The following is a 14,478-nucleotide window of genomic DNA, read 5'->3' as shown; positions in this document are numbered from 1 at the left end:
TAAAGAAAATTGTTATTGATACATCAGTGTTTAAATTCCCCAAAGTCAAACCATTAACCCAAGGACTTTTTTTTTTCCACTTGGACTTGCGAGCTAGTCATTAATACCTACCCACCCCCCTTATCAGATGCTGTCAGTGCTCCTGTCCTATCTCCCTCAGCACTCATCATTATTATGTATATACTGATAAAATCATGCTGTTACCTGTAATTATCTACCTTAGAGCTGGCCAGAAGTGTCCAAGAGTTAATGTATCTGGGTGTGACTTTCAACCATGATAGAGGGGGTTTGGAAGAGAAGTACTTCAAGTTTCTCACCCATTACTGGGATAACTCTGAGTCATGCTCTATATCTCACAGAACTCCCTTGAAGGACAGTAGACCCCCCCGGAGTAATCTCTTCAGTAAGGCACCACTGTTTGCCTTCTTCTATGCCTGTATTCTCAGTTTCTACTCCACTTCAGAGTTTCCTGGGACTACCTCCCAGATAAACAGTTTGCATTCAAATTCTTTTCTCAGGTTCTGATTTAAGGGAACTCAACCTAAAACAATTTCAACAATGTATAGCCTCTTAATAATCCAGTGCTCCTTACAGAGCCATCACTGTAAATGTACCCAGGCATGGCTCATTATGTGTCACTCTTCCAAGATCCTAATGTAAACATACAGGAAAGAACATGACTTTGAAGAGAAAAATAATTTATATGAGAATGGCCAGTGGATAAAGGAAAGATAATATAGTGCCATTTGTTTTCCATTAATGATGCTGTGGATTTTTTTTTTTCTTATTTTCACATAAGATTTTTTTTTTTCTTTTCAGCGTAACAGTATTCATTGTTTTTGCACCACACCCAGTGCTCCATGCAATCCATGCCCTCTCTAATACCCACCACCTGGTTCCCCCAACCTCCCATCCCCCACCCCTTCAAAACCCTCAGATTGTTTTTCAGAGTCCATAGTCTCTCATGGTTCACCTCCCCTTCCAATTTCCCTCAACTCCCTTCTCCTCTCCATCTCCCCTTGTCCTGTGGAATTTATGGGCAGATGGTCTGTAACAAGTGTGACTATAATTTGAGGAGACTGTTTCCTCAGCTACTCAGAAAACTGCTAATATTATTTTGGAAGCACAGCTTTCTTTACTTGCAGTTTTTCCTTTTACCCTAATGTCTATTTTTCTATATCACTGACCAGCAGTCAACAGATTTATTCTCTCCCTACCACCCCAGCACAAAAGAAAAGTGTGTGTGCCTTCCCTGAGACACAGACACTTCTGTGTGCATCAGTGCTTGAAAAGACAAGTTCATGGTGCATGTGTGCAATGGATATTACATATTAAAGGTCTCTGAAATATATTTCTGTTAAATTTGTATGTTTATTTTATAAATAATTAAATTTAGTCAAATTAATAATTTACTAAAGATCTAGATGAAGACTGAAGAAAGGAAGTAAATTTTTTTTCTTAATTTTTTTATAAACATATAATGTATTACTAGCCCCAGGAGTACAGGTCTGTGAAGGAAAGGAAGTAAATTATAAAGAAAAAGAAAACTTGCCCTTTTTGCCTTTTGTGTTTAATAGACAAAGGATAATGGCTTTTTTGTTTTTGGATTTTTTTTTGCTTGGATTGAAATCCCAAAATGCAGCCTGTACTCTTGTCATAATATGTTCACTTGTGAGTATTCAAACCTATAAACTGTAGATTCCCCTTAAGTTATTATACTGTTTAGGAGACCTACGTTTGGACATTTACTTAAATTTTAAAATTGAAATCTCTAAGTACAGATAATGTCCCTTTTTTCGCTGTCTCTATTTCAGGTTATTGAGTTTCTGGAAGGTCTGGTTTTCCCAGAGGAGCAGTTTCTGGTAGAAGTCTGAAGGTGTGATCCACGGGAAAAAAAAAAAAAAAAAAATCAAGTATAGCCAATGAATTAAGGACAAGAAGGTTTCCAATCAGGTAGGAACACTAATCTCACACATTCAACCACCTTAAATAAAGTGTGTTGATGGCTGGATAGAACTACCTGGAAAAAGACAGATATATAACCTACAAGAAAGCTGTTTGCAATTCCCTTGGCAGTTGTGGTGTTTATCAGAGAGTACCTTGGAGGAAAATGAATACAATAACAGTATGATGTTTTTTTTTCCATTTTTAGCTCCTTGTTGCCTAGTACATGTAGTGATCTTGGTGACTGGCTTAATCCTAGGAGGTTAGACATGTGGAGCAGCAGATAAATCTCTTTGTTACTTTCTCCTAAGTCAAGTCATTTTCTAGGTTGTCTTCATGATCTTCTAGTTGCTTATTTAAAAAATGGCCATGATGACATCAAGTAGTCTTTTAAGTGAGGAGCAGCTCCAGTTAGTTTTGTGAGGAAATCAGCTTGATTCTTGTTGGGATACATCTATTTTTGGTCTTGGCAAAATGTGACTGCACATAGGAGTTAAAAGGGAGGAAAATGGGGCATGGGAAAGAGTACCTTATTTATTTATGCATGTCAAAATCCTACTAACAATTTTATATATTTCATTAGCAAAATTTGAGATAAAAACTTAAGGCAAAAAGAATAATAAAAGATGTCTCATTATATGGCAAGACAAAAGGCAGTAGTGACATCAAAATCAGGGTCTATCCATTTCATTTGCAGTTACATACTCAGTATTTAGCATATCACTTGATCCCTACTCAGACTCAATATAAGACTCCTGGGGAATAACTTACTGATGAATGAATGAAAAAAGTTAACATGTTAGAAAATATTTTTTATCCTTGTATTTCCTTGTGTGTTGACTTCTGTATTCTCAGGACCTAGCACTGTAACTGACACATGGAATGTAAGCAATAAAATTTGTTGGAAGAATGGATAAGTCCCCATGATTCTAAGGATAATTATAAGACCAACACAGACCCCGTATTTGTGAGGATCTATGGCAAAAGTATCCATGAGATGAAATCCTATCACACTGGTGATATAGCTGAAGAATTTATCTAGTTTAAATTTTTTTTTAGTACAGTTGACACACAATGTTACATTATGTACAACATAGTGATTGACATCTCTATAAGTTACCCTATGCATCTCTATAAGTTACCTTATTACAAGTGTAGCTACCATTTGTCATCATACAATACTGTTACAATATCATTGTTTATATTCCTCATACTGGGCTTTTAATTCCTGTGACTTACTTATTTCATAACTGGAAGTCTGTGTCTCCTACTCCCTTTCACTCATTTTACCCACGCCTTCACTCTCCTTTCCTAGGGCAATCATCATTTGTTCTATGTATTTATAGTTCTGATTCTGCTTTTTGTTTACTTGTTTTAGTTTTGTTTCTTTAGATTCTACTTATGAGTGAAATCATATGGTATTTGTCTTTCTCAGTCTGATTTATTTCACTTAACATAATACCCTCTAGATCCACCCATTTTTTTCTCAAGTGGCATGATCTCATCCTTTTTGATAATTGTGTAATATTCCTTTGTGTGTGTGTGCTGCATCTTTCTTCCTCTGTTGATCGATACTTAGGTTGCTTCCATAATTGGTTACTGGAAAAAATGATGCAATAAACATAGGCTGCACATCTTTTCAAATTAGTGTTTTTGTTTTCTTTAAGTAAATGCCCAGTAGTAGAATTATTGGATCATATGGTATACCTATTTTTAATTTTTTTTTTTTAATTTTTTTTTATTTTTTTATTTTTTATTTTTTAAAGATTTTATTTATTTATTTGATAGAGAGATCACAAGCAGGCAGAGAGGCAGGCAGAGAGAGAGGAGGAAGCAGGCTCCCTGCTGAGCAGAGAGCCCGATGCGGGGCTAGATCCCAGGACTCCGAGATCATGACCTGAGCCGAAGGCAGCGGCTTAACCCACTGAGCCACCCAGGCGCCCCTATTTTTAATTTTTTGAGTAACCTCCATACTGTTTTCCACAGTGGCTGTACCAATTTACATTTCCACCAATGCACTAGGGTTCCTTTTTCTCCACATCCTCATGAAAACTTGTGATTTCTTGTCTTTGATTTTAAATATTCTGACAGCTCATTGTGGTTTTGATTTACATTTCCCTGATGATTATTATGATGTCGAACATTTTTTCATGTGTCTGTTTGCCATCTGTATGTCTTCTTTGGAAAAATGTCTATCTAGTCCTCTGCCCATTTTTTTATAGGATTGTTGTTTTGTTTTTTAATTTAAAAAAAAAAAACTTTTTATTTATCCATTTGTCAGAGAGAGAAAGAGCGCGAGGAAGAGCATGAGGGAGAGCACAAGCAGGGGAGGGGCAGAGGGAGAAGCAGACTCCCTGCTGAGCCAGGAGCCCGATGTGGGACTCAATCCCAGGACCCTGGTGTCATGACCTGAGCCAAAGGCAATTGCTCAACTGACTGAGCCATTCAGGTGCTGCAGATTCTTGTCTTTTTGGTATTGAGTTGTATAAGTTCTTCATATATTTTGGATATTAACCCCTTGTTGGATATATCATTTGCAAATATCTTCTCCCATTCAGTGGTTGCCTATTTGTTTTGGTGATGGTTTCCTTTGCTATGCAAAAGCTTTTTATTTTGATGTAGTTCCAATAGTTTATTTTTGCTTTTGTTCCCTTGCCTCAGGAGACATATCTAGAAAAGTGTTGCTGCAGCTGTTGAAGAAATTACTGCCCGTTTTCTCTTCTAGGGTTCTTATGGTTTCAGGCTCACATTTAGGTCTGTAATCCACTTTGAGTTTATTTTGGTATATGGTATAAGAAAGTGGTCCAGTTTCATTCTTTTACATGTAGCTGTCCAATTCCCAGCACCATTTATGGAAGAGACAGTCTTTTTCCCATTGCTATTCTTGCTTTGTGCACGATTAATTAACCAAATAAATGTGGGTTTATTTCTGGGCTCTCTGTTCTGTTCTATTGATCTATGTGTCTGTTTTTGTGCCAGTACCATGCTGTTTTGATTACTACGGCTTTGTAGAGAATCTCTCTAGTTTTCATCATTTATATATCATCCCATTACAGTTAGGCATAGTACCTACATTAGACATACTATTAAATGACTCACATATAGACAGAAAATCCCCTCATAAACTTCTGTGCCATATTATTTGCAAAACATGATTTTTGGAGCATTTTTATAATGACAAGGTAAGGACAATTTCAAAATCATTAAATTCTAAAGTTGTTTATACTTTTCCACAGGTATAGCCATAGTACTGCATTAGCTACTTCTCTGTAATCTGCTTTTGCTGTCTTTTGCATTCCTAAGGGACAATAAAAGCCATTTAATTAAAAAAAATAAATTTTCACATAATGCAGCTTCCACGAAACCAAATACACACACACACACACAATGTCTCTCTTTCTGTCTCTCAGATATGAAGATTAAGTAACAATCTAAAATAGCACCCAGGATGGCTCAGTGGGTTAAAGCCTCTGCCTTTGGCTCGGGTCATGATGCCAGGGTCCTGGGATCGAGCCCCCCATTGGGCTCTCTGCTCAGCAGGGAGCCTGCTTCCTTCTCTCTCTCTCTCTGCCTGCTTCTCTGCCTACTTGTGATCTCTCTCTGTCAAATTAATAAGTAAAATCTTAAAAAAATAAAATAAATAAAATAAAATAGTCCAGGAACTCACTGCAAAATAAGAGGAAATCTACTCATATTTGATTATTTTGGTTTTTTAATAATGTATGATATTCCAATGTACTTATTAATAAAACTAAGTTCCTAGTTAGGGAAATAGCTTTCTAACATTTTTATCTTTGTATGTATTTATCAATAATGTATGAGAATACCTCCACCACTCCACCTTTTTTTTGTATTCTCTTGGGGCAGGAGATTCCAGTTATCAGTTGTTTTTAAAATTCCTGGCAGCCACAGGGCTACTTATCAGTTAAATAAAGACAGAAAATTGCCCCAAAGTAGTAGGTCTCTTTATAGAAAATAAAGTACTCATAAGAAGAGGGAAAACTTTCATAGTTGGATGATTTCAACTTTAAAAGATTAATAAGTAAATAGTTATGTGTGTCAAAGCAGACTCCCTCTCTATAATTAATGACTAGGGGTTATCTTTGGTACATAGGGGATTTTAACTCTTTTTTTTTTTAAAGATTTTATTTATTTATTTGACAGAGAGAGATCACAAGTAGGCAGAGAGGCAGGCAGAGAGAGAGAGAGAGGAGGAAGCAGGCTGAGCAGAGAGCCCGATGCGGGACTCGATCCCAGGACCCTGAGATCATGACCCGAGCCGTAGACAGAGGCTTAACCCATTGAGCCACCCAGGCGCCTAACTTTTTTTTTTTTTTTTAAAGATTTTATTTACTTACTTTAGACAGAGAGAGAGAGAGAGAGAGAGAGACAGCATGAGCTGCGGAGGGAGGGGCAGAAAGAGAACTAGACTCCCTGCTGAGCAGGGAGCTCAACATGGGGCTCCATCCCAGGACCCTGGGATCATGACCTGAGCCAAATGCACTTTACCGACTGAGCCACACAAGGCACCCTGGGGATTTTAACTTTAAAAATACTATTATATGATACTTAATGCACACAAAAGAATATATTCAAATATATTAAGTTATGAGATATAATAATAAAATATACTACAAACACACCACTAAAACTAAGAATTAGAATCTAAACTGCTGAATCATTGTGCTCTACTCTGATCCCACCTTCCTGCTTTCATCAAACAAATAACTGACAAATAACTTTTTTTATGTTCAACATTCACTTAGTTTTTATGTTTTGTTAAACTATATATGTGATTTTGCTTATTATTGAGTTCTATAAAATTGATCTCATATTTTATGTAGCCTTCTGTGTTTGTTTTTTTCACTCAACATTATGTTTCTAAGGTTCATCCATGTTGTGTTAGTGTTCACTAATTTTTACTACTATATAATATTTCATTGTGTTTATTATTCTGTTGATATTTGAGCTGTTTTGGACATACTATGAACAGCACCTATATGAACATTTATTTTAATGTTTCTTGGAATACATGTGCAAGATGTGTTTTAACCATATATACCAAAAAGTAGAACTGCTGAATTCAGGTAATCCTCCTCCTGGAGACTAGCATAGTTAAAATTTTACAATGGTAGTCCTCTTCTCAGTCTATTTATGCGGATATCTCTTACTAACATCATAAACATCTGCCAGTTATATCATTTTCCTTTTGAGGTTTTTGGGTTTTTTCCCTAATGCTGTTTTTGTTTTCTTTTGTTTTTTATTCGATCAAATGTATGTGAATCTGATAAAGTCTTCTTTGTATTAAAATAAAATCAGTAAGATTCATAAGAATGAAAATAGTTTCTTGAGAAATTTATAAATTCCTACCTACATTCAAATTGGAGTAAATCAGCCTGAAATTCATAAACAAAACAACAAAACAAAAAACTGTAAGGAACATTCGCAGAAGGAGCTCAAAACAGTTGCACATGTTTATCCTATAAGAGGTCTACAATGAAACAAAAGGATAAAGACTGCATGTCCAAACCAAAATGCAACCCCGTAAATCACATTTCAGGTCAGACCATGTAACAGTGGGGCAATTCAGTAAATAAATTAAAACAATTCTTGTTTTCAGCAATTTCCTAAGTCAACATTTGGAATAATGAAAAACTTATCTTTAACTCCAAGAAATCTGGGCAGTTATTAGTTAAAGCAAATTTGTACTACTGTTCTACACCTGGCTAAAAATAGAATTAAGACTTGAGGACACCCATGAACACTGAACAGACTCTCTAAATATAGCTTTTTCTTTCTCTAAAAGCATTTAGAAATATACTATCTTCTGTGAAACTTGGCCTTTGTAAAGGGCACAAGGACACTAAGATCAGTGACTTTTAGGCCTAGTAAAGCTTTGAAGTATTTTCTTAGTTCGGGAACTCACATTTTGAAGACATGAAAACTGAAGCCCAATAAATTAAGTATTTTGCCCCGCATAATATGGTAAAACAAGTAATAATGATGCACTCAAACCTCTGTCTTCTAAATCCATTGAACATGGATGGCATAGAGTAGCTTGTAATACCTTCTTATTTTCATCTCCCTGAACAACACATTTCTTCTATGCCTTACCCTTTTTGCTTCTTTAAGAGGTATGATAACTCACTATAAAATTTAGCTATAACTAAATTTTAAAAATTTTGCTGTTTTATAACTCATTTTGAGCTGCTTTTTTTTTTCGTTGTTGTTAAAAATACGTAAGGACATTTTCTTTCCTTCTTGAAATGCCTCTGCCTGCATTTACAATTTTTTACTGTTGAATTATTGAATAATAATAAGTACAGAAACACATTCTAGTAGAGAAAGTAAGTGTTAGGGGCAACATGGTGAACAGTACGGTTGACACAACTTAAAGGGAGATGAAGACAGAAGGAAGAGAACAAAAATGTGATTTGTTCAGAAAAAATACATGGCAAGTTAATGTTTGGCTGTTAATTTAAACTTAATTTAAATTCCAGATTAACTTCTGTTGTTTGCACTGCCGTAGACTAGGGAGTAAACAAAACAACAGGATTTTTATGTTCCACCATTTTGTATTCATTTCCTAAAGATTTCTACATGACTTTTTTTAAAAAAAATAGAAACCAAAAGACTTGTCTTTGAATTATTTTCCCTGCTTCCTTGTACTTTAATAAACTGATAAATGGAATTTATCTGAATATTTATGACTACTCCTGTCCCATAATTTTCAAAGCACTAGGGATTGTGTGTGTGTGTGCAAATACACATATAAACACATTTTGTATTAACTGCTATGCTGCCTTTGCAAACATGAAATAAAGTTTTCAATCAAAAAGTTATTATTGTCATCTAGATGAAAATCAGATACGATAGTGGGGCCAACCACTGGTAAGTTTAAAAGCCATCCTAGGTGATTTATATGTGCAGCAGGATTGAAGGTCTTGCTTTAGCTGAAGCACTTAGAAGTATAAGCAAGCACGGCTCTAATTTCATATCTGAGATCTGTTTTTTTTTTTAATTTGAGTATACTTGATATACAATATTACATTAGTTTAAGGTGTACAACATTGTGATTCAAGACTGTACACATTATGCTCTGCTCACTACAAGTATAGCTACCATCTGTCACCATACAATGCTATTAACATTATCATTGACTATATTCCTGTGCCTTTTATTCCTGTGATTTACTCATTCTGTAACTGGAAGCCTGTATCTCTCACTCCCCTTCACCCATTTTGCCTATCCACCCCTGCAATCATCAGTTTGTTCTCTGTATTTATAGGTCTGATTCTGCTTTTTGTTTGCCTGTTTATTTGTTTTGTTTTTCAGATTCCACATTTGAGTGAAATCATATGATATTTGTCTTTTATTTAGAGTTTTTTGGCAAATGCTTCTATGTATTTTAATACTCTTTAGCTGTGCTATAAAAATACCAAAAGGTGGTGTAAATTAATGAAGTGATATGCAAAAACGAAAGCCTACAAGATAGGATAAGCATGGGGACTTCTAATTATCACTCGAATAAGTTTTGTTGACACAAACATTGTGGAAATTAAAGACATTGATAATTCATTGTGCTGAAATCAAAATTTTCTGGTTATGTCAGTATAAAAGGAAATCCTAATTTGTACCACAAAGGTAATGAACTCAAAAAATGTTATTTGTTAAATACTTACTTAGTACCCTGCACTGTACTTAAAACATTTTCCAAAATTTGGGGGACAAACAAGAGAAATAGAAATTCTCCATGCTCAAGTAGTTTATACATTGGTTGATGAAATATCTCTATTTTGAGATCTTTGAAATTCTCAGTTTATTGTAACTTCATCATATAAGTTGTTTTTCTATTTATTAAAATCAATATTTATCACCTTAAATGTTTCTTAAATGTTCCTAATAATGAAATTGTGCCATAATGATAATTTTCAGTACTGATAATAGAGTTGATAATAGAGATGCTTGATATTGATATCAAGGTGATTTTGACAATCTACAAAATGTCACGAGGTTTCTCATAATAACAACTTGTTTCCTAAACAAAAAAGCACTTACTATTTGCCTTCTCATTTTATAAAAAACTTAATTAATAGTGATTTTACCACATCATAAAATTCATATTTTAATATAGTTTGCTTTGTGATTATCTCATTTTAAAACTATTCTTTATATAACTACTATATATGATGTAAATATTCATACATATTTCTCAGTGGCTAATACATTTTTTATTTCTTTAAGTATTTATTTAATTTATGTTGCTGTTCTTCAGCATTCCCTTTTTTCTCTGGAGCCTATCCTACTAATTTCAAAAAGCCTGAAAATTCTGAAAATCCCACATGAAGTGATGTATGAAAAATCTTAAAATATAATGATGGTAGAGAAAGAGAGTATTAAACATTGTGCTGAAGATTATTCCATTAATAAAGAGATTAATAAGTGCTTCTAACATTTGGACATAAAATAAACATAAAAAACATTATAATACTAAACAATGACATTGTCTCTTTTTTTCACTTTTTTAAAAAGATTTTATTTATTTGAAAGAGAGAGAGAGCACAAGTGGGCGGCAGAGGCAGAAGGAAAGGGAGAAGCAGACTCCCCGCTGAGCAGGGAGCCTGACAGTGGGCTCAATCCCAGGACCCCAGGATCAGGACCTGAGCCAATGGCAGACACTTAACCAACTGAGCCACCAAGGTGCCTCTGAACAATGGTATTTTCAATAAAAGAGGATATTAAATACTATATAGAAAACTCATATCTGCAAAGCAGATAATTGGCAATGATGATACATATATTAAAATATGTGATAACATAATCATAGCAACTTTTTTTTTTTGGCTGAAAAGAGGCATATTGGAGTGCTTAAGCACTGTTTCAATTGGAATAGATAAACATTTTGCAAAAAATACTTGATTGCAGAAGAGGAGATAATAGCATGTGTGTGAATGTGTGTTTTCAATTAATGCTTTTCATTCATTGAGAAAAGAAAAGAATGCCAGATTTTTTAAAATGTGACATTGTGAAATGTTAAAGTACCATTCTTAGACTTATTTCTGCTGCTGCTTTTCCTTTAGCATTTACCAAAAAATGCCATCTTATCCAAGTTAGAGATCTAGGAGCAATCCCAGGATTCTCACTGAGGGGCACTCTACCTTCATGTTCCCCATTCAATAAGTCACAAATTCCTGGTCCTCCTATTCCAGACAGCTCTCTACAACATATGCCTGCTCTTTCCCTGTCTAGTCCGAACATCTCTGCCTCAGCCTCCTACTGAAATCACTTCTAGTTCATTGTGAACAGGATCATTTTTAAACCTTCCTCAGTCCTAGACAGCTGCACTTTTGGAAGCTTTACACGATGTCTTATCAGATGTATTAAAATGTATCCACATCACCTACTCCGTGTAATTTATAGATAACTCTATGAGACTTGAGCAATGTAGCAGTTAATGAGTTGTACAAATATTAATGTTTGAAAAAATTACTTAAAATTTTCATCTCAGTTTTGCAGATTTTTTTCATATTTTGAAACAGTTTTTTTTTAAGGTGTCAATTTAGTAAGTCCTCCTCAAACTCCTGGTCCCTGGTGAGTGTGCTTTTACTGTCAGAGGCTGGACAGCCTTGAATGAGGCATCTAAAGGACCATCACCTGGATGAGTACCAGATCTGTGGGAGCTGGAATGTAAAATGTTTCTTGAACAAATCTAGAAATCAAGGAAAAGATAGTGGTGTCAGTTATGTTGTGTATCAGATGATAATATTAAAAAGCCAGGTACTATAGGGATGTTAATAAAATATCATCCGGTAATGTCTTAAAACAGTATGTGAACTTCTTACATACTTAAAAAGAAATACTGCTGACCAAAAAAAAAAAAAAAAAAAAAAAAAAAAAGCAGAAGTTTAGCATGCTCCAAAACAAATGTTGGAAAATGACAGGTGGTTTTGTAAGTGGTTAAATTACCTACTAGTTTCATTACTTAATGTTTCTAAATCCTTGTTATTTCATCTTTAAAAGTGAGATGATGAGAATACCTATTTGACAGAATTGTTCAGAAATTTAAATTATATAATTCTCATGAACTGTTTAATGTGGAATCTGGCATATATTCAATATTTTGTTATTATTGATAAAGCACTAGTAAGCAATAGCTGTTTCATTATTTTTTTGGTCATTGTTGCAACTTGGAGCAGACCAGACAATACTACTGAGCTTAATTTGACCATTCATTGTTATTTTAAAGATGGGAAAGTTAATAATGAATTATTTTGAAATGTGTCAGTGTTCTAACATCCTTTCAAAAGCTAAATATTTATTTAATATAGAAAAAAATAGTCTTAGTTCAATGAGAAAGAATAGATGTTAAAAGTATCTTTCCTCCTTAGAATCCTACAGACCCAGAAAAAAAGGTAAGACAAAGGATTTAGAAAGCATTATATAATAAAGAATAGCACCAGCCCTAGGCTTTTAATGCTTTTGTAATTTTGATGTGAATAACCCCAGGCTCCTATTCTAATGTCAGTACTACCACAGACCGTGTAAGACATGGTCAAGTTGATTTACCTCTCTCTGCTTTAGTTTCTTCATCTGTAAAGTGCAAGTAATATTACTTATCACTTGCCAGCCAGCAGTACTTCTTCAGCTAATTGACTGTCTCAGCAGGGATGTTGCAAAGATTAGCTGATAAATGATTTATAAACCCCTTGAAATATTAAATAAGTGATGTAAAAAGCTCTAACAAGAGGACAGAACAAATTATTCCATGCATTAATTTGCTACTTAAACATATATATTTTTATTTTTAAAAACACCCCTAAAAAGAGGTAACCCTCAGTACAGTGAAAATAGGATAGATTACTAGGAATTCTAGAGTGCTTTTTATTGCTGTTATTAAAAAGAAAAAACTGTTATAATTAAGAATATATAGAAGAAAAAGTGTATTAGAGGAAATGATTATAGTTCACCTCCCTAAATTGCGGGAAAGTCTTTGAGAAAGGAAAAAAACTGAATAAGAACAAGGGAATACACTTTCTTAGACGACCTTTACCATTAACAATGGTATAACCTTGACAAATTTATTTAACCAATAAGGAGTTTAAGTAAGATAATTAAAAACACATCTACAAAATGTTTTTTTATAGATATATGAACAACATAGAAAATCCTGTGCCAATCTCTGTAAGGGACTAAAAAATTAAAGACCCAAATCTTAAGGAAAATATAAGAGAAGAGCAACAGGAAAATAATTAATTCTTGCACAGTGCCAAATTAAACAAACACTATAATAAAGTTATTCATTATACCTGGAGATAGAAAGAGGGTGTAGTTTATAAATTCAGGTTGAGAGATGAGTAGAATTTTGTTGTCATTGGAAGAGAAGGGCATTCTAGGTTGAGAAAACAGCATTAGAAAACCAACAGAAGACAAGATATATGGCAAGTGGTAGCTATGGATGAAAATTAGTATGCATGAGAGAGATAGTTTAGGGAAAGATATTAGTAAAGTAAGTTGGTTTCAAATTCTAGAAGGCCATGCAAAAAAAAAACAAAAACAAAAACTGAACTATGTTTGGAGTGGGTTCCCAGGAGCAACTGAAGATTTTTGAGTGCTTTATGTTTTATAAAGTTTATTTTGGTAATAGTGTGAATGTTAAGTTGGAGAATACATTTAGTTAAGTAAGTAATTAGCATATAATTGCAGTAGTCAAGAAAGAGATGATGAAACCAGTGACCAGAGAAAAAATAGAAATGAAGAATATAAAATAGACATTGAATAGTTAGAATTAAAACAATGAGGTTTGAGAAATGATTAGATATAAAGATGAGATGTGAATAATTATTGGCATGGAGTAATTGAAGACAGTTACAAGATTTCTATCATAGGTGCCTGAGAAAATAATGGTAATACACACTAAAATAATGAGAATAATGAATAGTTTGGGGGTGGAGGTGGAGAATACAGCAAAGAGAATCCATTTTGAACTTACCAAACTTGAGTTTTTGAGGACAATCATGGTGGAATATTTAGTACACAATAAAAATTCTCAAGCTAGGGCCACTTGGGTGGCTCAGTGGGTTAAGCATCTGACTCTTGGGTCCAGCTCAGGTCATGATCTCCCAGTGGTGAGATCCAACCCTATGTTGGGCTCAGTGCTCAGTGGGGAGTCTGCTTCAGATTCTCTCCCCTGTCCCCATCCCTGCTCCCCTGTGTGCGAAATAAATAAACAAATAATAAAATCTTAAGAAAAAAAATTTTAGGGGCGCCTGGGTGGCTCAGTTGGTTGAGTGTCTGCCTTCAGCTCAGGTCATGATCCCAGGGTCCTGGGATTGAGCCCCATATCGGGCTCTCTGCTGAGTGGGGAGCCTGCTTCTCCCTTGCCCTCTGCTCTCTCTCTCTGTCAAATAAATAAGTAAAATCTTAGAAAAAAAAGAATTTATCAGTCTATACTTCAGAAAATTATCAGGCCCCTCAAATTATAGATTTGATAGTCATCTATGTACGGGTGCAGTTAAGACTATGGGGGTAAAAGAT

General features: G+C 34.5%; 1 protein-coding gene and 1 long non-coding RNA gene across 3 annotated transcripts in view; one reads left to right on the top strand and one right to left on the bottom strand.

The window, feature by feature from the left end:
- LOC116874482 overlaps positions 1–14,478 on the bottom strand; it is a 115,890-nt gene that overhangs the window by 29,486 nt on the left and 71,926 nt on the right. The gene's annotated exons all lie outside the window — the stretch shown is intronic.
- Positions 1–14,478, top strand: part of PKIA (cAMP-dependent protein kinase inhibitor alpha) — a 94,680-nt gene that overhangs the window by 63,432 nt on the left and 16,770 nt on the right. Inside the window, exon 2 of one of the 2 annotated variants that reach the window (XM_032869150.1) lies at positions 1,815–1,953. The exons of the other annotated variant lie outside the window; for it this stretch is intronic. The gene's annotated coding sequence lies outside the window, so the exon portion shown is untranslated. The remainder of the gene's footprint in view (positions 1–1,814; positions 1,954–14,478) is intronic. 2 annotated transcript variants of the gene reach the window in all.

The sequence above is a fragment of the Lontra canadensis genome, unplaced genomic scaffold (genome assembly GCF_010015895.1).
Source record: "Lontra canadensis isolate GAN:19392208 unplaced genomic scaffold, GSC_riverotter_1.0 scaffold37, whole genome shotgun sequence".
Lineage (NCBI taxonomy): Eukaryota > Metazoa > Chordata > Mammalia > Carnivora > Mustelidae > Lontra > Lontra canadensis.
Note: the sequence above shows the minus strand (reverse complement) of the source record. Positions and strands in the feature narration are given on the sequence as shown.